General features: G+C 41.3%; 1 long non-coding RNA gene and 1 pseudogene across 4 annotated transcripts; both read left to right on the top strand.

Moving 5' to 3' along the window:
• Nucleotides 1-8,497: 8,497 nt before the first annotated feature.
• On the top strand, nucleotides 8,498-18,750 carry LOC136534917 (uncharacterized). 4 transcript variants are annotated; one of them, XR_010778845.1, is made up of 7 exons: nucleotides 8,498-8,756; nucleotides 9,315-9,452; nucleotides 10,389-10,632; nucleotides 10,711-10,791; nucleotides 12,149-12,323; nucleotides 18,571-18,602; nucleotides 18,711-18,722. It is a non-coding gene; the product is annotated as an uncharacterized lncRNA (long non-coding RNA). The 4 variants fall into 4 exon arrangements; XR_010778843.1 differs by lacking the exon at nucleotides 12,149-12,323 and having other exon boundaries at nucleotides 18,711-18,750; XR_010778846.1 differs by lacking the exon at nucleotides 12,149-12,323 and having other exon boundaries at nucleotides 18,574-18,602; nucleotides 18,711-18,726.
• A 3,005-nt stretch (nucleotides 18,751-21,755) lies between these two features.
• LOC136534916 (indole-3-pyruvate monooxygenase YUCCA2-like) lies at nucleotides 21,756-25,272 on the top strand (annotated as a pseudogene).
• The last annotated feature ends 110 nt before the right edge of the window (nucleotides 25,273-25,382 follow it).

The raw sequence follows: 25,382 nt of genomic DNA, 5'->3' as shown, positions 1-25,382 counted from the left end.
GAACCAACCATTAGGGACAACCCTCCAGATTAGGAACAAGAGACTTAAGAAATGATAAGCCTTTTATTAAAACATTCTTTTAGGTTATCCTATCAATTCACTAATCCAAATTATACTTGTGGGGGAGATTAGTTTTAAGCAAGATTTTCTTTTCATGATGCATGCATCGTCCACCCGTTCACTCAAGCCAGAATATAGTGGCATTTGCAAAAAAAAATTGGCACATCGTACGCTCACTTTCCGCTTGCTAAACGATTCTTATGCAGCGTAAGTTAGTGTACCTATAGAAAATTGATTAGATAAAACCAGTGCTGCTATCCTAGATAGACCATATTGCTAGGGCTTATACTTATTTACATAATTTTATCGCATCCTACTTTTCACAAAGCTTATGTTGGTCAAATTTTATGTTTTGAAAAGAATTTTTAAACTCATAGACTCATTATGTCTCTAATACCACCTATGGCAGAACCACCCAAAATAACACACCTTTGAGGCACTTGTCTTCCACTAGACGTTAAGCACCCCGAAAGTAAGCTACACTAGATGGTTCTGTCGAGCACACCCCAAGGGAGAACTCAAACAATCTATGTTTTTCATCTAGAATCTAATAATGAGAACGAGTTTATAATACTTAGTCTATTTTATACAATAAGAGTTCTCGGAAATACATTATTACAATACCAAGTTTAGAGTACGGAATTTAAATAACGGAATTTAAATAAACATCTAATGATAAGATACAAGGATCCGTCTATGCCCACCAGAAGAATCCTCTACACAACAACCACTCCTCAAGTTGCACCTACAACAGGGGTAAATAAACCCTAGGTACACAATATACTTGTAAGACTTATCCAACTAGTGGGAATAATTTCCCGACCCTAAAGGATATGATAAGCTTTATGGATTGCTAGGTTTCCTTTTTGTGAAAAACATTACTAGTAGTGAATCCTTATGTATGTGTTTTATTAGCAGTCATGATTAGTTCATTAGCTAACCGTTCTATGTAAGCACCTGTTCTAGTTTTAAGCAAGAGTTGAGCAATCAGATCCATTCATCCCCTTTCATCTTTCAATTCTTACTATGGTGCTAGACCATAGCCAAGTCGTATCGTATCATACGATGATTCATGAACCAATGTATCCCAGCTAGATACCTCGAAACACATGCCTCGCTTATACCCCAAGCACAAGCAAGACCAACCCACCACTGTCCTGTCAAGGGGTCCAGGTCCCCGTCCAAACTTGGACTCCAAGCCCCCACTCCTGAGTTCTGGACTTAGTGTGGTGCTTAGACCTCCACCATCCTCACCTCCAATTAGTCGGTCCGAAAGAGCCAGAACCCATGATAAGAGAGCAATGAGCCTTCCCGCTTATATAAGCAAGTATGTGCTCAGGATAATAAGTCTGTGACCTGTTTACCATCTATAACAATGGATAGTTCTTAATCGATATGGATAGGGAAATAGTGTAAACAAGCTATGCCCTATTGGCCATAGGACACAACCTATTACACCCACCAATACCTGTGCCACAGCCCTGCCCGGTCTCCATTTCCTTTTACCATTTTATCATGAGAGTAATAATAATAATCACCTGTTGTGAGTAACGGTAGGTTACTCACGCTATCGATAGCCTAAGCATATCAGCTACTCGACCTATGCTAGTAGGACTCATAGGTAAGTTTATCTACGCATGTAGTTTCAATATAAATCCTATAACGTGAATGCATATCACATATATATATCTAGTGATTATTCAAAAAAGGGTTATGCATTGAGGCTTGCCTTGGGCAGGCGGGGGTCAACTAAGTCAGTCGCTGGTGGCTCCGAGGCTTCCCCTATATAAGAACCTTCTCCTCATACTCCTCAATCACCTCCTCGTACTCCTGCTCTCCGTGGTCACGAACTCCACCAACTCGTTCTCTGCATGTATGCCATGACGATGCAACACTTAGCATTTATGCAACAACAACTCTTAAAATAAGAATATGCATACTAAGCTACTAAGCTAGCTCTAATGACTAAGGCACTAAGCTAACTATCATCTTTACCAAGCAAAGTGTTGGGTTCAACTAACAAACACCAAGCTTTACAAACGGATGATATATCTTTATTTCTACTAATGATTTAATGTATATTTGAAACAAAGAGCATTTAACTACCTTTATGTTTAGTCTATTCTAAAGCTACAAAAATTACAGTGAGCACATAATAATACCACGATGCTGCTATAAATTTTTTAGGGCTAAAACTATCACCAATTTACCACAAAAATTCCTACAATAATTCTTCTAACAATATTAAACATTTTCAAGTGATTTAATAGCTCCTGGTATCAACATGCATATATATGAACTAAGTATACTAATAGATAGAGCACAATTTTAGGACTTAATAGAATTTATTTCATAATTTTTGGACACCTACATGATTTTATATGATTTATCAAAGATCAGCTCAAAAATTATATTAGAAAACTATTTCTAATTCCTTATGAAAAAGAAAAATGAATTCTCCTGCGTGGCCCACGCGACGCAGCGTGCGCGTGAGCACATGGCAGCCAGCTATGCGACCCATGCGGAGATGGCCCGCGACAGGGAAACCCCACGTGCACTGATGTTTTTGCAAAATAGACCCTTCTCCTGAATTACAACTAAGTACTAACACTATTTCTCCCTCTCTTCACTTCACACTTAACCCCTAGGCCTTTCTCTAATTCACCCGCGTGCACCCTCGGTGACTCAGTGCATGACAGCACGGTGAGCGGCAGCACTGAGCACCTACACTAGACACCTAGGCCTGAGTGGGCCCACCTAACAGGTCGACACCATCTTTGACCTGAGCGGCTATGCTAAGCAGCGGTGCAGGGTGACACGATTGGCTAGAAAAGGTTGCTGCGTGCGGCCATCCACGACGGTGGCGCCACTGTTCTAGTGGGCTGGGGTAGCTACAGGCCTAATTGATTAGCTCATGAGCATCAAGAGGCTACCATGGACCAGGCTGAGGTGACACTTGGGCGAAAGATGTTGGAGGAAGGCTGGGCATGTGCGGCTGAGCCGTGCGGTGGCGCACCACGGCGACACGGTCACGTCAGCGATGAAGGGGAGATGATAGCGGTTCAACTAAGGCGTGCAAGTGGAGAGGGAGTCAAGGCGATGCTAGTTGTGTAGAGGAATTTGCACAGGGGGAACTGATGGAGGCTAGCCAAGGCACGAGTGGTGATGGGTCTTAACGGTGCGGTGGTGGGGCGAAGCTCCAAAATTGAGGCTCGGCTGAGCCGCAATCAAAGCGGGGTGGGGGCGGCTGGAGATGGGATGTGAGGGCGGGGGTACAGACAAGAGGGATTGATGAGAGGTGACCCAACGCAGCTACGGCGCCAGTGTGATTCGACGGTGGCAGGGAGACATGAGCAGAAAAAGACGTGGTACGGCAGGTGGGCTCAGCTCGTCCTCGCCTTGGCGAGACGCGAGCGGTGTGATCAGCACACCCACGTGCATGCACTACAGATAAGGTGTGCGCGCGTCCGACCAGCGTGGCCCATGCGGCCATAGTGCCTTAAATGATATGGCGACGGTGGCTCGGCCATGTGCGCGTGGCAACGACAGCCTTGAACTGGGCTAGCAACGGTGCGAGGTTATAGTGGATAGGCACAGATGCAACAATGATGCGATGGCAGCGGCAGCGTCATGACACGAGGCTCGTCGATAGTACTATGATGCGATAGAGTGCAGCGCGCCATGGCGGCACCAATGGCGGCAGCGTGAGGCAGGGCAGCAGTGTGCAGGGCCAACGGCTCACTGCGGCTGGCCTCGGGGTCACTGCGTGTGGCGGCACAGGGTGACCGTGTGAGACACGGCCATGTGCGCGGCGTGGGAAGGCCGCGCGGTGACTGCGTGCATGGCGCCAACCAACCTGAGACATGTGACGTGCATGAATTTTAAAGCGTTGATCACGACCAAACTGTTGCTCCTAAATCTAAATTGGCTTCACTACACTCCAGATGGCATATGGAACTACTAAATCAAATCATAGCACTACACCACTCCTCAACCCAATCTCTCCAAATAAATTGATAAACATAGCAACGTCTAGCTATCCACATGCTTAAAAATTTCTGTGTTTGAGCTAATCTTAATTTCAGATTGCATTTCTAAGCTACTAAAAATATTACTTAGCAATATTCTTTTTTAATACCAAGTATTTCATTGTCATCTACAAAGTTTGTACTTCAAACTTTATTTAAGTGTCATATACATGTTCTATAGCATTTTTGTTCAATAAAAATTAGTTTACACCCCTACTTGTTAACTGTATGAATCATGGAGCAACTTCTGTTTTGCATTTTTGTTGATCGTTTTAGTTGCAATGCATTATCTACTCACTTCACCACATGCATTAACACACATATGATGCTCATGACATATTTTAGTAAATGATTTAGGGTGTAACACCGAGGGTGTTACAGTTTATGTACGAGAAGGCAAGGTCTCACCCTATTCGGTTTGCCCTCTACTACACTTGTATTCTCTTGTGCTTGTGTAGTTGCTAGAGTAGCTCAACTACTTGAGTTGATTACTTCGAGTAGCTACTTATTGTGTAGCTCGATTAGTTCAGCAGCTTTCCTTGGTTAGATTGAGTGCTCTAGTAGTAGATGTAATCCTTGCTACTAGAATTATTTAGGAGGCTTGCATTAAAGTGCACTAGGCTAGGCTTGTAGTGGCTATTAGGGCTATCTCTTGTACTAATCACTTGTGCCTACTGTCGTTGGCTTGTTGCATTGAAGGAATTTTTAATAGGATATTCAGACCCCCTCTAGCCATCCTAGATCTTTTTAGTTGTACAGTGTTGATAGTCATATATCAACTAGAGCATAACATAGTAATACACATTCATGTTTAATGTAAAGTGTTGTTATTAAATCTAGTGTTGTAGATAATAACAATACACAAAACTTCAAGCTTGCTTGCAATTAGTGTAAGGTAGAGATATGGAGTCAATTGGAAGGGACGCGACTAGGACTACAAGTCCTCATATTTGCACTCTACGATAGATTTAGGATAGCTATGCCTATTAAATATATACTAGGTGATACCTCGCGCACTACAAAATCTTTAGGATATTATTTCCAAAATGCAAATTTGAAAAGTATGTGTAATAGTATAATTGAAACTTACTGAAGTCATATAAGAACCAAATTCCTTAGATGAATACATGATTGGTAAAATAAAGATAAATGGATGATTATATTGAGTAGGAAATAACATAAATGTGTAGTATATGTGAAACTTGGGCACATTGTGTAAGAACCAATATTCCTTAGATGACAATATCTACATGGTTGGAGACAAGTAGATTTGTGGATGGTCATCCAAATGTATGGTAAGAAACATGGTTCAGGTAGAAAAGAAAACAAAATTCATACATTGTGTAACCGTAACTACATTTGGAATGATAAAATAAAATTCATGTATACCATATATGATGTGATCATTCGTAGCAACTTTTATAAATGAAATAGCATCGAAGAAATTAAGTGGTACTAAGATTTGTACATTTTTTTCTTTTGCTAAAAATGACCTGGAGATGTGAATGTGAATCTATGTTTTTCCCTTTTGGTGTGTAACAAAATAGTGAGAACAACGTGATTTTTTAACAATGTGATTGGATGATTTACCTATAGATCCATCTACATAAAATTTTAGCATTGTGGTTGCATTCATATATCTTCTGTCGATGCCGCGCCTACACTACGGCCGCGGGCGGTGCTTGCACTACCGCTCTAGGCCATGCCCCTCCCCACCCACGCCACGACGCCATTAGCTCGTGCCACTAAAAGTCCCAGTTTGGTTTTGATAATTGAGTGATAATTTCACCGGACTAATGAGGTTTCATGTGAGATGAACAATGAAGGCCATGGAGGAGAGATGGCATGTGCATGTGATGCAAGTGCTCAACTAGTGAATAGTTAATGAAGATGGTGAGATGATAAAAAAAGAATAAGCATATTGATTATGATATATGACATGGTCTCATAAGACAAAAAGATGGTGAAGATCAATGCAAGGCTTGGTTGCAAATGACCATGTGCAAGTGAGAAGGGCAAGCAAGAGGCTCAAGACATGATGACCAAGGCAACGGAGCATTTTGTCTAATCCTGGATTATCTATTATGTCTCGGCCATGGCTGTCCTGTATTGTTTCGTTGCGTGCTTCACGTGTCCATCGCTTCAATGCATATTGTGTGGGTAGTGTCAAAACACATGTTGAAAAGTAGTGTTAAGACTAACAACATCACCAAAATATGCATAGTCAATGAGCATTTTAGCGTCATAGGTCAATTTGCAATGCATATTGGAACGACGGGTTCTCAACAATTTTGTCCTGGAAGTACAAAAGCATGCTTCCTACTTGACCATATGCCATCTCCCATTACCGCTTGCCTCGTAAATAGCTCTTGTGATCATGAAGTGTGTAACTAAGATTAAGTGAGCCACCAACTTGGATAATGGCTAACTCATGTGCCGCTTTGGGCTAAATTCCTGCATCATCTCAATCTCAAAACCTTGTAAATCTGAAATTTTCCTATGGGACACCATCAAATGTGAAGTTTGTGGCAACCGAAGAATGTGATCGTGTCCCAAAATTAGATCAGTCACTTTTTAATTTTCCTTCTCTCGGTCTAGAATAAGACCCATGCGAACTTGACAATTGGTTATAGTTTCAGCTCTTGGACACTTTGTTAGATGACCTCTTTTATCTTGCAATCAATGACCCTTATTTGCACAAACAAATCTGCAGGATCTAACCTTCCCATCCGACTTTCTTTTGTTTGTGTACCTTTTTTCTAACCTCAAAACTCTTTTGACCTCCATAGCTAACCAAAAACATCTAGGCCTCATTTATATTACTAAATTCCATGCCAACTTAGAGGTAACAAACCAGAATGAAACACTCTGTACAAATAAAAACTAATGATGAAAAGATGTTATATCTGCTGCTAAGTAAAAATCTGAACAACAGAAAAGCTCTATCGGATCTCATGGACAAAAAGGAACAGCCATGGTGTAACACACCTTTTTCTCTTCCATCTTGGATATTCAGATTTAGTTTTGATGCATGCAACAAATTGATGTTTCCCTCGATCTGCCATCTCAATTCTCAAACATGCAGATTTTCCCTTGAATCAAACCCAAAACAACCGAATGAGTTACTAGGGAGGACAAAAGCAATTAGATCAAAGTACGCTGGAACCTGAGCACCTAGCACGCACCCGAGCATGCGGGACGACGAGACGATTGCCGGCACCTGAGACTGCAGCAGGATGATGAGACGAAACATGAGCAGGCGTCCTAACCTCGTGCCAAAAAAGCCAAGGGCCGCCCTAAAAACAAGAAGGAAAAAAATCCATTTTACCTTTCTAAACTATCCTCAGTTTAGTTTTTCTCTCTGAACTTCAAAACCGGGTAAACCATCTCCCTCAATTTTTAAAACCGTTCATTTTACCTTTCTGATCCAGTTAGGTGGGTTTCAAAGATGGTTTTGTCTTTTCTTTTTTATTTATTTTGGCTGAATTTTTTAAAAATTATAGTAAATCACAGAAAAATTATAAAATAGAAAATCTAATTTTCTTGGACTCCACATGAGTACATCTACAGTGAATATATAATATGGTATACTTTCGTACAAAATTTTTGCTATAGCTTTAGATCTATGTTTTTCTGTAATTAATTTAAAGCTACAGTTTCTATGATCTAATTATGGTGAAATTTTTATGATGGGCTAATTAATATATTATTGAACTGTATTAAAAATTTTATGCTCATTGGATCATCTATAACTGAGTTATAGATTTATTTAGTTTTATGCTTGTTAAATAGTTTTAAAATAGTTAAAAGTGTGTAAAAATAGAAATGAGTATAAATTTTTTACTACAATTAAAGCATATAATAATTAGACCACCATAAAAATTTTACTATAATTGGACCATAGAAACTGCAGCTATGAATTAATTACAGAAAAGCATAGATCTAAAGCTACAGCAAAAACTTTGTACTAAAACATATCATATTATATGTTTTTGTATATATCTACTCACGTGGAGTCCAACGAAATTGGATTTTCTATTTTATGATTTTTATGTGATTTACTATGATTTTTTAAATATTCAGCCAAAATAAATAAAAAAGAAAAAGATAAAATTGTCTTTGAAAACCATGTATAACCCGGCTTGAAAGGTAAAATGAATGGTTTCAAAAGTTGAGGGAGATGATTTTCGAGTTCAGAGACGAAAACTAAACTTTAGAGGATAATTGCCCAAACAACAAACGCCTCGGCAAAAAGAAAGAAAGAAAACGAGCCGCACAACTCGTTGTTCTGGGAAACAGGCCGTCTCTTCATGGGCCGAGGACCAGCTGGCTGGAAGCGGGTTGGTCTCCCTCTCGCCGTTGGATGGAAGTGGACGGTCCGATTTTGGTTAGTGCAGCCATACGTCGCTCGGGCCAAGTCAGGCGATCTGATTCCCTGTCTCCCACCTCGGGCACTCTCAGGCGCGAATCGGATCCTGGCGGCCCCCTCCCACCGGGCACTCTCAGCTGTCGGCGTGGTGGCGTGCCTCGGTTCGCTGACTTCGGCTCTTCTCCGCCCTTCTGCCTCGAGGTCTGCACCTCCTCGACTCGTCGCCGACCTCCTGTGATCCTGCCTCGACCTCGGCCCTCCACTGCAGATTCAAGACATGGAGGATTACCCAGCCATAGGTGCACAAAGTTGCAAACTCTAGCTTGTTGTGCTCTACAAATAATAAAGAATATGCTAGGGTTTATGTAGATTTCGAGATAAATAAACATTGTTGTGCATTGATGTAGAAACTTATCTAGGAAATTCAACAATAACTTGTATAGATCTGTATATCTGTTTTCCAAGTTCTCCAAAGGAAACCTTTTCTTATCTGCACAAATTTAGACACGTCATTTATTGAGTTTTACCATACTGTTGAGTTAGTTGGTAAGCTGAGAATGATCTATTTCAACTTCAAGTGAAGTGTAGCATATTTTGGAATAAGCAGGAGCCTGGAAGATTAATTACAAAACATCTTTTCAAAAGGAAAAGCATTGCAAAGCAGCATAGAGTCATGTGGTGCAACGGTTCTGCTATACTGAACTGGAGAGCCGTTTTGTCTAGAGAAACTGTCAGTTTTCACTCGTGTAGTATAGTGGCACTATATTGTGGTCCAAGTTCAACAGGTTTTACAATATTTGTTCGACATTTGCATAACTCAGATTCAGTTGTCTGATCAAGAGTTTTTGTTTATTTAGGTTTCACTTATTTGGGGGAGTTTGGTGACGGAAAGAGCAGCTGTAGAAAGCTTCTAGATGGGCATAATCGATATCGCTGACGCAGGAAGCCACAACCAGATACCATGGCTTCTGCAAGCTTTATCACATGCCGACAAGGTCTCTTCTTTTTACCATTTTCTATGTTTTTCCCTAGTCTATATTTGTTTCAATAGATCTTCAGAGTTATGAAAGTGTAAAACCGATATATGCATACATAAACCATGAAAAGTACACTGGTGATCAGCTCTACCTCCCTGCTTTATTAAACTTGTAGAGCTTGCATAACATTTCAACATGTTGCAGAACTGAAAAACATGGTTCATAGGATGCTACTCCACCATGCTGCACTTTTTTTTTTGCCCTTTCAGCTATTTTCTTTCATGCATTGATCTGCCAATGGTGCCCTTATATTTGATGCAAGCTCCTTCTAATGCTTTTTAGATCCCAACTGCCCCACCAAACCTTTTAGATGTGCTGCCCATAATGTTCTTCACCACTTGTGGTGCTTACAGAGATGCAACTTAATCAGAAACCCAATCTGAGTTGCTTCTTTCTTCCACTAGAACTGATCTGCATGTGAGACTTGCCTTAATATATTGCACTATACATGCAAGGCTGAGTTTCATGTATTTTGCTCTGCCAAGTGACAAGTTATGTTTAGCCAACAACAACAACAACAACAAACAACAACAAAGCCTTTAAGTCCCAAACAAGTTGGGGTAGGCTAAAGTTATGTTTAGCCATGGAAAAAATATGCTGATTCAATTAGTTTGTTTGTTCATTTTGTCAGAGAAATACTGGATAATGCCATGGGACAAGTAAATCTTTTAGTACTCGATTTATAGTATCTCAGTGCTAACTAACCATCCACCTAACCAAATAAAACTAGCTATACACATCATGCCGAATAGAAATTAACTTACTACCATGTAGTGCATTTGTAGTCACTAAGCCTTTCCATTTAGGCTCTGAAAACTGCTGTCACTTGGTAACATTTCTTAGTTGGTTATGCATACTTTGTCATGCATCTCTAATAATTTTTCCCTTGCACAGAGAAAGCAAAAATGCTTAACCACAAGAACCCACCTTTTTGTCACCACCTGTTGGGGAAAGCCCTTTTGTGTATGATCTCCCGTTGGTCAGTACTTGGCGTTTGCTTTAGAAGAGCCTGCTGCTGTTTTAGTCAACTACATATTTTGGTATGGAGAGGGACCTGCAATGCACATACTTCTGAATCTACGATGTCTCCTAGCAACATGAGCAAGACAGATGTGTATTGGAGCAAAGTCTAAACAAGGTAGTAATTTCATTTATATCTAACCGAATTGTAAATCAATTAATTAGGCATTGACATTGTTGCTGATCACCAACGCAGAACGCAGTGCTCCATCCACCGGCCCTTCAGCATTCACAGATTCACCTTTTAGTGGCAGAGGACCACAAACTTTGTGAGCAGGTAGAAACAGCCGAGTTTACCCCTTCACATGTTTATTTGACATTTGGCATTGAAGAAAACTGTTGTTGTTTTAGTTGACTAGACACTTTTGTGAACTTCTTTGTGACATATTATGGGTGATTTCTTTTCATATTATAATCATGGATCTGCTTTAGTACCATGAATGTAAATTTAGATCAGTGTTACAGAATACCGGATAAAACATTTCATACTTAAGAATTCTGATCAGCATGATATATGGCTAGAAAAAAACCCCAAATGGGCTGTACCGTGCTAGGCTGCTAGCTTACTAGCTGAAACAAACAATGTCTATTGCTACATCCGTCCAAAAATGATGCAATTCTAGATATGGCCAAAATCAACTATCTTAAGTTTGGCTGAATTTATATAAAACAATATCAACATTTATGTCTCCAAATAGGTTTAGGCCTCCTTAGGTTTACAGGAATTCCATGGGAAAAATGGAGGATTTCCTTTTCTATAGGATTGAACACTGTAGCACCCTTTGGCTCCTAGGATTGAACCGTTGGAAATTGGAAGGAAACATTCCTGAGCAGCTGATTTCATAGGAAAAGTACGGGAAAGAAATATCCACTCCTACATCTTTGTTTCTGTGGCTTGCGTAGAAACGAGGCCAATCAAGAGCCAAATCAATGATATCACAGAGAAATAAGAGCTAGAAGACAAGCATCACATCACACCACGGGAGATTATACAATTCCTATTCCTATGAATTTCCTATACCCATCCAAGCACCTACCTTGATCCTCTGTTTTGCAATTGTATTCATGCAAAATTCCTATGTTTTTCCTATTCCTATGCTTTTGCAATCCTACGTTCTAATACTATGAAAATATTCTATAATTAATCAAATTTGAAATCTCTCTCTCACGTGGCCATCCTCGATGTCCCAATCATCGAAGCCAAGCAAGAGAATTTGGAATCCGGCCAGTTGGGTAGCCAGTTCCAGCTTAGGATGGATATATGTGGGGAAGAAGCTCCTAGCATCGTCCAGGATGACTTTCGTTTCCTATTCCAGTCTCGCAAGATCCGAATAGGATTGTGAAAGGCTGTGAATTTTGAATGGTTCCATAGGAGTTTCGCCCACCCTGGTACCTATTCAGTATCATAAATGTTAGCACATTTTTGTATAGATTTGGTCAAACTTCAAATCGTTTGACTCATTGAAAAGTGAGAATTACATTTTTTTTTGGGACGGAGGCAGTACTTTCTAACCATATGTGCAATATGGCCTGTTTTCCTTCTCTTATGTAGCATACCTGTCTAAATAACTCTACATATATAACTTTACATTTCTTAGTTGTAATGTGTCAGATCCGGTTAACAACAATTTCAGGTGATATATGTACTGAACCAAGAGAAACATCTTCTTTCTCTAAAAGGGCGTACCCAGTGTAGAGAGCTCCCGCTCTGTGCAGGGTCTGGGGAAGGGTGTCAGTGGCAAGCCTTACCCTCGCCTGTGCAATGCGAGGAGACCGCGACTCGAACCCGGGACCTTCCGGTCACAGGCGGTAAGACTCTACCGCTTGCATCAGGCCCGCCCTTAAAACATCTTCTTTCTCTATTTACAATTATAATTTTCTGAGAGTTGGAGTGATAAGGCGGTGGGACAGGTTAGCTTTCAGCTTGCCTTGGCAAGAGAAATTTTTGCATCAGTTCGAGATCGCCCAAGACAACCGCCAGCTTTCCCCTGGAGAAGTATGGCTCAAGAACAATCTGAAGAAGCATAGCTTGGCCCTCGCATCCCTCAAGCGCACAATGGCTCGCTTACGCTCAAGGATCAGCTGGCTCAAAGATGGTGATGCTAATACAAGACTCTTCCATATGCCGCCCCACGGAAAAGGAAGAATTTTATTGGGAAACTTATTACAGGAGAACGAATTTGCACCAGCCATGAGGACAAGGCTGCAGTCATTGATGATTTTTATGAAAACCTGCTGGGAACCTGTACAGTTAGGGAGCACACAATCAACTTGGCTGATTTGGGAATTAATGCACAAGACATGTCGGAGCTTGAACTTCCCTTCACTGAAGATGAGGTGTGGAGGACGATCCAGCAGTTACCTTCAGATAAAGGCCCTCGGGCCAGACGGGTACACGGGTCGTTTCTATAAATCCTGCTGGGCTATTATAAAAGAAGACATCATGGTAGCAATTTCAGCGGTATGGAGCAGGAAAATGGTAAATTTTGAAACTCTGAATTCAGCTTACATCACCCTCCCCAAAAAAGAAGGTGCAGAACAACCCAAGGATTTCAGGCCCATAAGCTTGGTCCACAGTTTTGCCAAACTAATAACAAAGCTGCTTGCTAATCGTCTTGCCCCTAGGCTGCAACAGATTGTCTCTCCTAACCAATGCTCCTTCATAAAAGGGCGTTTTATACAGGATAACTTCATGTTAGTGCAACAGACAGCAAGGTACCTTCATCAGCAGAAGCAGCCCCGAATTCTACTCAAGTTGGATATTTTGAAGGCATTTGATTCCGTTGTCCTGGCCCTCCTACTTGAGATATTGCAGCAGGCTCGGTTTTGGACAAATTTGGCGGGATATAATCAGCGGGCTGTTATTTTCTTCCTCAACTCAATGTCTTGTTAAATGGGATCCCAGGTGACAATATTGCACATTGACGAGGGCTGCGGCAAGGCGACCCTCTCTCCCCGATGTTTGTTCATCCTGTGTTATGGATGTATTGGGGCACATGATTTCGAAGGCTGAAAATGAAGGCTTGCTGCAGCCACTATCTAGGCGCAGCTTACATCATAGGAATATCCATTTATGCGGATGATGTGGTTATGTTCCTCCGTCCAGAAGTTGGTACATTGCTGTAACCTTGGGTATCCTCAATTTGTTTGGAGAAGCAACGGGGCTCAAGACAAACTTACAAAAGAGCAATGTGTTGCCCCATCAGATGTGGCGATGCGGAGCTTGCAGCAGTGCAAAACCTGCTGCCCTGTGCACTCACTGACTTCCCATGCAAATATTTGGGATTGCCTCTCTCTTTGAAGAGGTTACCAAGGATCAAATTCAGCCTATTATTGACCGCATTGCTGATCAGCTTCCTGGCTGGAAAGCAGATTTGATGAAAGGTTGGAAGAAAGGTTCAAGTTCAGTTGTGCTCACTGGTATGCTCATCTATCTAATTATGGCCATTGATATTCCACCTTGGGCTATTAAAGCAGTGGATTTAAAATTTGGTGTGGGTTCCTTTGGAGAGGCCGCAGAGATGCAAAAGGAGGGCACTGTCTTGTTGCTTGGAGGTAAGGTTTGTATTCCTAAAGAACCTGGGGGTTTAGGAATTTCAGACCTTAAATCCCTTGGCTGGGCACTGCGAATGAGATGGGTCTGGCTACAAAAACAGAACCGCATCGCCCATGGCTAATCTTCCAATTCATGTTCCAGAGCAAGTCAGAACCTTCTTTGCAGTGGCTGTTTACTCAGAAGTTGGGGGATGGAGCGAACACCCTTTTCTGGACAGGACCGTTGGCTCCCCATGGCCAATGTATCGCAGATCTTGCACCTCGTCTTTTCGCCGTCATCCTAAAAGGAGGACCAAACAACGAACTGTCCAGGATGCCCCTCACCAACCAGACCTTGGATTTCTGATATAAAAGGGGTTCACACGGTTGGCGTAATTGTTGATTACCTCCTCCTATGGGACGTCCTATCTGATTTCCTTTCGCAACCGGATGTTGAAGACGGACATATTTGGCGGGTTTTCCTCAGAGGACAGTATTCGGCCAAGACTGCATTACAAGGGACTTTTTGTGGGGTCACATCTTTTGAGCCTTTGTGAAAGAATTTTGGAAGACTTGGGCACCCGCCCCAAAGCCGCTTCTTTGTTTGGTTGGTGGCTTCATCCAACCGATGTTGGACAGCGGATCGCCTTGCACGCCGTGGACTCCCTCATCCTGAGCACTGCCCTTTGTGTGATCAGGCTGCAGAAACTATTGATCACCTCTTAGTCCAGTGTGTCTTGCAAGAGAATTTTGGTTCCGTTTCTTTTCTCGGATTGGACTCCAAGCTTTTTCCCGCAGTCCACAGAAACATCCTTTCACTCGTGGTGGGAGAGTGAGCAATGCTGCTAGTGACATGGTAAGGAAAGGAATCAACTCTCTCATAATCCTGGGAGCTTGGACCTTATGGACACACCGCAACAGATGTGTTTTTGATGGTGCAGCCCCAAGTGTTGCAGGCGCTCTTGCTGTAGCGGAAGATGACAGAAGGTCGTGGTCTTTGGCGGGGGCTCGAGGATTATCCCTCTTGGATGCCCTCGCTCCGGGTGGTTAGCGCCCTGTCTATTGTGGTCGTGTTTTCTCTGTCACGGGTGCGTTAGTTTCCTAGCAGCAGCTGCTGCTGCTGCAGAGTGGGTTGTGTGTGTTGTGTTGTATGGGTTCTTTCCCCTTTTTATTATCTTCTTAATATAATGAAGCGCAGCTCTCCTGCGTTTTCGAGAAAAAAAATCTTTGCTTTCTTTCTTTTTTCATCCAAACTGAAGAGTTTTCTGCAGCTGCCTTTGTTTGGCTGGTAGGGCACGCAAGGAGCGCACCAATTTCTAGTGATATTTTTGGCAACTTTCAAACATACCATGTTGAGGATTTAAATGAACCTCTTATGTTGAAATCACTCTAGCAATTGAGATTGGTGCAGCCCCCTTAGTTCCTTCTTATTGTGTTTTTGCTCGCCCTTGGTGTGGCTTTTTTTATATTGAACTCAAATCCACCCTGTACATAATTTCTTTTCCCCTTAATTGAGAGGCAGAGCTCCTGCCATTTGCGTTTAAAAAAACTCTAGCAATAGCAAGTGGGATTGCTATACTGACAAGTGTGATTTCAAGCTCATGAAATTTCTACGTTTCTGATACATGACTTCATGCTTTATGGTTTGACACTGCCCTCCGAATGTGGTTCATTTTGTCTTTAGTCTTTATGCTATTTATATACCTGCATAGTGGAATTGTATTAAAAGGCACACAGCCAATGCAATACTAGTCAAGTTCTATTTTGTCATTCCACAAAGTGCACCTGTTACTTATTGAAATCTATAAATATGCCATGCCTGCACACACTCTGAACAATCATTTCATCTCATCATCCTCCAAGGAATCCAGTGCCTACCTATTATTATCTCCAGCAATTCTTGAACTCCTTATGTAGCATCGCTTACCCTTGTAAGCTGACTATTGTCACTTGGCACTCAAGTAGAAATATTCTGCTTAGGCCTTTCTGAAAGTAAAGGTACTTCCCATTTTCAAATAGCAGTTGCTAACTTGCTATGATAAACTGACGGAGCATTCTAGAGTCTTCAAATTGTAACTTGAAATAATAGAATTGCATTCAAGCGATTTTTTATTCATATGATAGATGCAAGGACATTGAATCGAGCTAATTATATCACTTTGTTAAATCTGAAATGCATACTATTTGCGTATTCACCTTTTCCATAAAGAAAAAAAGGTGTATGCAATGTGGAATATGGTTCTTTAACTTTCTTACTAAGTCGTGTCAATGACACCCATAAGCAAAGATTCCAATATTATTATATTCGTGCATTAACCTACACATGTGCAATAATATTGCCCTTACAAGTACAATTTGATTAAGGGCCTATTTGGACCCATTAGCACTAAAAATTAGCTAGCTAATAGCTAATAGCTGCAATTTTTTAGCTAGCTAATTTTTAGTAGGGGGCCGTTTGGATCCACCAGCTAATAGGTTGTTGGATAGTGAGTTGAAGGTGCATATGAGCTATTAGCACCTATTAGCAACTCCAAATCAGCTAATGGAACTAATAGTTAGCAGCCCCCTAGCTAATAATTAGCAGGTTTGTTTGGATCCACTAGTACTAATTTTAGCTGCTAATTTTTAGTGCTAATGTATCCAAACAGGTCCTAATACTCAAGGGACTTTTGTAGTTTCTACCTATACTTGTTCCAACAGGTGTGTATTTATTTTTCAAGGGAGGCAGACTTCATCACCTTTTCCTGCTTTATCTATCCCTTTGCATATCCATTTTTTATAATCTTTTCCATATCCAGTTAGTTTGCACTGTCTCCATAGCATGACATAAACTACTCATGAGAAATGACTTAACGCTTTAGGTGCCATGGTATTCAGGACTTACGTTTCTTGAATCTGGTGTTACCTCAGTGTATATTTGTCATGGCTAACATGATTGCTGGTATTACCGTAAACTATGTTTATCGTTCCTTGCAAGTTATGGTTGTGTTCTGTATGTAGGGGAGTTCTGCTCCAGTAAACAGTTTTACTATGTGGAAGCACAAGTCCAGCTATAGTCACACAAAAGCAACCCGCTGAAAAATCTACTTTCAGCTATTTTATATGTCAATTTATGCTTCGAGAAAAAATATTTACGCAATGTCATTGGCCGCAAAATTCCCATGGGAACCATTTCATTGTTCTTTTGGACCACTGCCATGCATTGGCTGGTCCGGAGTGCTACAGTAATCAATATAGTTGCATCCTTGCTGGTCAAATGCTTCATAAATTTATTAGTGTTCTTCTCTACTGTTTTAAGAAAAAAGTATATTTATCACAGTCAATCATTGTTAGATGAACAATACAGAATAAGTGAGACAATGAAGCTGAGGAGTCTTTAATCTTTACAATAGTCTAGTGCATTAGATGGACTTGTTATGAGATCTAAACTCTTTTGCTTAATAACCCCCTATTCTACCCTATAGCTATTTCTATATATTTGCAGTCAAGTTCTAGGCTAGTTTCTGATAGAGTTTACCTGTTCTTTATGTAACATTCTACAATATGAATTCACTTTTGGCTGAAAAAGTCATCAGCAACATAAGAGGCTGGAAAATGCCTGTAGTTATTTAATATAAATAGACTACTTCATAGGATTGCACAGGCGAGGGTAAGGCTTGCCACTGACACCCTTCCCCAGACCCCGCACAGAGCGGGAGCTCTTTGCACTGGGTACGCCCTTTTTTTAGACTACTTCATAGGATAGATTCTCAGGCTTAAAAGGTGTAGTTGTATATTTCAAGCTACATGAGCATGCACCTTTGCCATTACTATAATCAGTTATCAAAACACAACAGGCAAAAGCACTGAACAGGAAATTTGTTCTGCGTTGTTAGTGGCTCTGGCCCTTTCTTTTTTACAGTCGAGATACCCAAAACTGACACCTTTTCTAGTAGTTTATTTTCACACCATTATGATGGATCACAAAATATGGTTGAGTACTTCTTGCTTGATAAACACAAATTACAAACCATTATGATGGATCACAAAATATGGTTGTGTACTCCTTGCTTGATAAACACAAATTACAATAAGGATTCTGCTTCATCTGTCTATTTTCTAGAAGAAAATTGTAGGCATGTACTGAACTTTACTGTTCTGACCTCTGACTTTCTCATTAGTGAGCATTATGCTTTAGTAGCCCTGCATTTTATACGGGAGGTGCCTATACTGAATGAACATCAATTTTTTAAATATGTATTTAGTGCAAATGAGTACAATGTTCTACACTGCACAATTGAAAAGGACGAAGTGACATCAACCTATAATGCTGTATTATCCTTTTCAGTGTAAACTGCCTTTTCTGCAAAGAACCTATGTATAGTACACACCTTAAATTCGACAATCTACGAAACAAATTTCTTTGTGCCTGCTGCAATTTGCCATTCTATAAAACTTTTCATCTGTCATTTTGCTTGTAAACCTTAAATGGGTATACTCCTTTGTCATTGCTTGATTTCTGTTCCTTTCTCTTCCACTGCAGCAGTGCAGCCCAAGGAATCCACTTCTATTGAGGTGTGTACGATTTTCCTTTTTTCAGTCCCAGGCCCTGGCTATCAATTGAAGCATTCCTTCATAACTCTGCACAGACTGCCTCTTTTTTGATGATGTAACAATTTTCAGCCTATGGCCAAGTAAATGCCTTTCTCGGATACTGCTTGAAACTTGTATTGAGTGGGAGGAATTGTTACTGCCCATTACATGTTCAATCATTCAAGGTCCTAAGCAGTGAGGTATGATTCTACCACGTTATTTGACTACTATTTGTAATGGAGGTGGCACTAGCTATTATGTTACCTTTTTTTCATAATATTTTATTTCATATCATGTGCCATTGTACTGGATACAATTAAGTCCTACTCTCTCCTTTCCAAATTATAGCCCACTTTAACTTTGTGCTGAGTGAAACTTTGATCAATTTTTATAGAAAAATGCACCAACAATCTACAAACATTAAATAGTTTCATTAAATCTACCAGGAAAGATATCTAAATAGTGCATTTATTTGGTATTGTAGATGTTAATATATTTTTCTAAAACTTGGTCAAAGTTAGAGAAATTTAACTTGTCACAAAGCTAAGTCATGATTATACTTTGTGTATGTCACTAGCAACTCATGCCTAGACAATACTTACCCTCAGATCAATATCTTTTTTCATGATATGGCATATTATTGATTAATCAAGGTTATAAATTAAAGGGATTGGCATAATGTAGCATGTTTGATATTGTTGAGCCTCATTGATGCTTTATATAGAGTACAACAAATCTTGGAGAGCAAAAAGAATTTCCTAGAGATAAGGCAGTTGCTCGCTTGGATTTGATACAAATTCAAAACTAACGTATCTCGAGATATCCCAGTATACTCTTAAGTATTAACACCTTTTCCCCGCCCTCCCCCATCCAGACTTAAGCTGAAGATATCCCTTACTGCTACTTGCACTGAGTCTTCGTTGTTTCAACCTTGACTTGTTGCTGGAAGGGTATACTTCTACATGCCATGTCCTGTAGTGCTCTACCTGCAACAATGCTGGGTCTGAGATGATTCATGGCATGTGGAAAACAGCATTCACTCCTACCGAAAGGGTAGTTGGAGCTGTTTACTCACCAAAATAAAGGAAACAGCATTCTGAGTGCCTCACTGGCAAGAATCCCCAAAAGCGATGGCTCAAGAGATCTCATGTACGGTGTGGGCTGGGTACAGAGAGAATCTAGTGGGCATCCTGGAGGCAAGTATACTGGGAGAATGGCAGGCATGGGCTACGTCTCAGTGGATCCTCCATCATTGGAAGATGGATCCTTAGCATGTGCTGAGTGTGTGCAGCAGGAGTGATTTGGGTCTGATTGGTGCCAAGCAGGGTACTGCTCTCGTGTAGGGCAAAAAGGTCACAATTTGTTGCACCCACTGAGGAAGCTTGTTAGGTTCCCCATTTTTTGTGCCCCACAGCAGGTGGGCGTTGGTTTCCTGGGGAGGAAACTGGGTTTTGTGAGTTGTATTATGTGCATATTGTATGTATATCTTCTTAATGCTAGCAACAAAGAAAATGGTGTCTGGTTATCAGTCAGTGGAGAATACAAGAAGTTAGGTGCATGGTGAACCCATTGTATATATATGCTATGTTGCTCAACAGAGCACACCACACCGGAATGGCATCATTAGTTTCAGTCCTGCTTCACACCTGGCCCTGTTTTGCTTGACTTTTTAGCTGTGATCAACCTATATGGTGAGCTAAAAAAATGCTTTTCTTGTCCTTGGAACTTATCGGATAACCACTCATTTATAGTTCACCCATGAGAAAATTTTGCTTCTGCTTACTACCTCATTAAAATTAGAAGTACATAGTTCCTCCTATGTTTTCATGTTCTTTACATCTCCATTAGAGTAGAGACTACATAGCTGGCTGTGCTGCATAAAAGTAGGAGTAGGTGAGGTGGAAAGCAAATTAGCAGTAGGTTAAGGTAGTAAGATAGTGAGGACACCTGTCTTGAATTTGAAACTTTATTGAAATATTCAACCGTCCATCATTGCATTAGATTCTTTCAGTTATGGGCAAATTTTGGTTCATTCGAGTGGAACATGGGATTTTGGCTTAGTGCAATGACAATTCTGGTCATTCTTGTTTGTTTGGAGTTGACATTTTGAATTGTTAGGCCCTACCAAGGAGAGATGTTGGGAACACCACTATTTTGTAGGGATCTTCTGAATGCAAAAAAAATTAGGTATAGCACTTGGTCAGTCGGTTTGTAGGGGTCATTTGTCAGGTGCAGTGCCACGATAGTGTGTTACAACATGAATTGCTGACGGCTGGGAACTTAGGTCTAATAATTCCTTGATGCTGTGATGGAAACAAGATAGTCCATGAACAATCATTGAAAAAGTTCAAGAATGCTGAAATTTCCGATTTACCTAGGCCCTGCCATTCAGTGTCCCAATTCAAAGATCGTCCTAAACATTGTTTTCGGCTAGTGATTTTCATGGTACCAGACACTGATGTAGCTACAATTGTGCCAGATGCTGACCAGTTCTTATTTTTGTGGATGCTTCTAGGATATTGTTTCAGGCAAACAGTTCTGTGGATACTTCTAGGTTAGCTTCAGGAGTAGAACACACATTTCATAACATAGTAGCTTACATAACTCTCTGAGAATCATTCATCTTTAACTGCATGAGATCATTGCTGGGGCATTAGATATGGCAGAATAAATCATGGCACACAATGGTTGCAGTTGCTTTTGCTAATATATTAACTTCTACTATCCTTTTTAGGCATCTTTGCTTTAGCAGGCTTAGCTCTTACAGTTTAAGCATTAACTATGTACTTAAATCTTGCCATGAAAAAAAAGTATATTCTCATGCTTGTTTTTTGAGGGCTATTACACCTCATGTACAGTTCTGTTATTAAACTATGTCACTAGGGTCTGATATCCTATGCATGTTCTCTTTTGTGAGACCTTGCCACACCTCTGCCTGAGTCACTAAGTGATCCTCCATGACTCACCTTTCTATATTATTTTGGGATGGGCGTACTTGTTCTGAATCAAATTGAGACTCCTACATAGAGTATATAGGGCACACAACTAGCTTAGCTAGGCCATGCATTCACAAGCTGTGCATAGAACTCTAGAAGACAGACACCTTCAGAACTTCCTCCTCTCTTCGTATTTCCCTACTGTCTTCTAACTCATCAAACAACAAGGAGTCCCACTAGATTGCCCAGGCACCGACCTCTTGAAAAGAACCAGGATTCTTATAAAGCATTCGCATCAGTCTTCACAGTGTCTTCCGGAGATGCACACAACATATCTCCCCTATCCTTCTCTCTCGCCCATGCCTTCATAAGCAGCAAAGTTGGCTGGTTATTTGTACACCATGAAGCTTGAAGCCAACACATCCATTTCTCGCTAGTAAGATCAAGAAAAACCCACTGAAGCCTACTTCCTACCTGAATCTTCATGGATCCTTGGAGTGAAAGTGAGGGCAAGAGAGCCCATGATCCTATCTTCAAATGTTCCAGCCAAAACCACCACTTCAAGGAAATGAGCGCAGATGCTGCTGTCGCTCTTTCTGAGAGATGTACATGCATCTGGGTTTCAGGTCCAATTATCGTCGGTGCAGGACCATCAGGGCTTGCTGTTGCTGCATGTCTCAAGGAGAAGGGGATCAGCAGCCTTATTCTTGAACGTTCCAGCTGCATAGCTTCCCTCTGGCAGCTCAAGACATATGATCGTCTCAGCCTTCATCTTCCTCGGAAATTTTGTGAGCTTCCTCTCATGCCTTTCCCTGCCAACTACCCGATATATCCCTCAAAGCAGCAGTTTGTAGCCTACCTGGAGAGCTATGCTGCAAGTTTTGGCATAAGTCCCACATACAATCGCACAGTGGTGTGCGCAGAGTATGATGAACAGCTTCTGCTATGGCGTGTGAGGACGCAGACTTCTGGCACAACGGACAGGAGGTGGAGTATTTATCCCGGTGGCTTATTGTGGCAACTGGTGAGAGTGCTGAGGCTGTGCAGCCAGATATTCGTGGTCTGCAAGAGTTCCCGGGAACAATCATGCACACCAGTGCATATAAAAGCGGCAGTGCATTCACTGGGAAGCGTGTTCTCGTTGTCGGGTGTGGAAACTCCGGGATGGAGGTGTGCCTAGACCTCTGCAACCACAATGCAGAGCCCCATATTGTAGTAAGAGATGCTGTACGTGACTTCTCTCTACTTCTCAATTCCTTTTCTTTCCAATGTTATTAAGCATTCTTAATTAGTTATACTGTTCTGTGACTTATATCTGTTTCCTACTCTTAATTCTGTAAAGTGATAGTGGTGTAAATAACAAGAGGTGCCTCCTGGTTGCTATTTTTGGTTGTTTACAAGTGCTGGTTTAGCCTTGTGCTAGTTATCAGCAACTTGTACTCTTCTCAAGCTCATGAGCTTGAGGAAGGGTTAGAGCCTGAAAAAAATCATTTTGTTGCATTAAAAGCAAGACCTTTCATGAGCAGCTTTATTTGCATTAAGTTATGCTAGTTCAGGGTAGTTGTCACTTAGGAAAGCGAGATATTCTTGAGATTTAAGGCTTCTGTGGCTGCTATTTGTAGCCGCATTAGTTCTTTCTTGGGATTCATCGCCATGCGCGTGTACTTGCAGCTACTCTAACCATCAGTGTGCGTGCTTCACACACATGTATGTTTTGGTTCTTTCATTGCTCCCTGCTAATATTTTTCTTGCCCCAAGGGTAGTGCAAAGTGTATTCTCGTCTATACTTTAGTGAGAAAACTATGGTTTGCATGCACTAGCCATGGGTCCCCATCACCACCACGAGAGTACTAAAAAATGAAGTCGTTTTAGATAAGGCTTGGGTCAAACATTGGGAATATAAATCATGAATAACTTTTAAGTTGTTGAGTTTAGAAATGTGAAAACCATTTGTATAGATTTGTCTTGAAAAATACTTTCACAAAAATTTACATATATCACTTTTTGATAAATATCTTTATAAAAATAAGTAGTCAAAGTTATGCTTTGGAGACTGTGTCGCTGTCCAAAACGACTTCATTTTTTAGTATGAGGGAGTATAGCATAAGTTTGTCACTTTAAAAGAAACATTAACAAAATGGCTTGAGAACCTACCTTTCCCGACTAGGTGCATTCCTTTCTCACAGCTCTTTCAGCTTTGAAAGAGCTTAGTGTAATTAAAATAGTTGCAATCTGTGTTTGCATTATATACTATGTTGGAGATAAGGGAATAAGTTTGGTCCAAGGCCCGCGTTTCAAAAAAGAAAGTATGGTCCTGAACATGTTGCTACTTGTAGCATGCAGAAAGCAGCATTTGGAGAACAGATATTTATTCTGATTAATTGTCTGATCCAATCATTAGTCAGATGTTTCCTTTTGTTGTGAGCCCAGGCTAAGATTGTGTTCATCATTGGCAGGTACACATCTTGCCCAGGGAGATGCTTGGTCACTCCACCTTTGGTCTGTCAATGTGGCTGCTCAAGTGGCTCCCAGTCCACGTTGTGGACCGTGTTCTACTGTGCATAGCATGGACCATGCTTGGGGATACTGCTCAGCTTGGGCTAAAGCGGCCGGCCTTTGGTCCTCTTGAGCTCAAGTCACTGTCAGGAAAGACCCCAGTTCTTGACGTCGGCACATTTGCAAAGATTAAGTCTGGTGATATCAAGGTCTGTTTTCACGCATTTGAGGCACAAAGCACGAGAGATTGATTGTTGAGTGGAATCAACTGATCAGCCTCTGTCTTGATTTAGTCCTGACATGTATCTTCCCCCATTGATTGAACCGTGCAGGTACGACCTGCCGTAAGACAGATATCAGGAAGAGTGGTAGAATTTGCGGATGGTGGGTTGGAGGAGTTTGATGCCATTGTGCTTGCGACTGGCTACAAGAGCAACGTTCCCTTCTGGTTGAAGGTACCTTTAATCAAAATCTGACCATGTAATGAAAATATTGTAATTACTTAGAACAATAAGCTTGAAGTTAGACAAGAAAATAGTCATAATCATGCCTTTTTGCCAATTTTTGTAGTGGAAATAGATCGGTGAGATACTGTTCTTATGATGCATCCTTGATAGCTAAATCGAGTTTTGCTTTGAATTGGTCAGGACCGAGAGTTATTTTCTGAAAAAGATGGCTTGCCAAGAAAAGCATTTCCGAACGGGTGGAAGGGCGAGAACGGCCTGTACTCGGTTGGATTCACCAGGCGTGGACTGACGGGGACCTCGGTCGAGGCCAGGAGTATCGCCCACCACATCGAGCAGCAATGGAAGGCCAAAGGGATGCATCCGGATGGTTCCTCCAGCTCCCGTCGCTGTTGTTTACCATGATGACGGGAGCTGTGTCGTCTGTCATCTCGCCGAGAAGCTTGTGAATACACTAGTGGTAGGTTTGGTGAGTGATACGATATTTGCCGACTTGGGTGGTGGGCTGTGAGTTGCCAAAGGGTGTATGCATTCTGCTGCTCTGTTACTTGCGTGTGTAGTGCTTGTATAGGGGGTATGGGTACTGTACTGTCATTTTTTGCGTTTGTTGGTTTTGATGATGACTAACCATCCTAAAGGGCATAGGCATGCTCGTGGGGGTGAATACTGAGGTGCCCGTGTTCTTCAAAAGTCGGGCTCCGCCCAGTTGACTTGGCCTCTACTGATAATGAATCAATCTTGCCTGGTTTTGTGTACGGTTTCGTGGCACTCGCTTTGTTGTTGCTGTGGTCACTGGTGACCTGTTATTATGTTACTAACTAATGTACTACTAGTACAACGATGGCTTTGCTCCATCACGTTACTTT

Source organism: Miscanthus floridulus, unplaced genomic scaffold (genome assembly GCF_019320115.1).
Source record: "Miscanthus floridulus cultivar M001 unplaced genomic scaffold, ASM1932011v1 os_2385, whole genome shotgun sequence".
Lineage (NCBI taxonomy): Eukaryota > Viridiplantae > Streptophyta > Magnoliopsida > Poales > Poaceae > Miscanthus > Miscanthus floridulus.
Note: the sequence above shows the minus strand (reverse complement) of the source record. Positions and strands in the feature narration are given on the sequence as shown.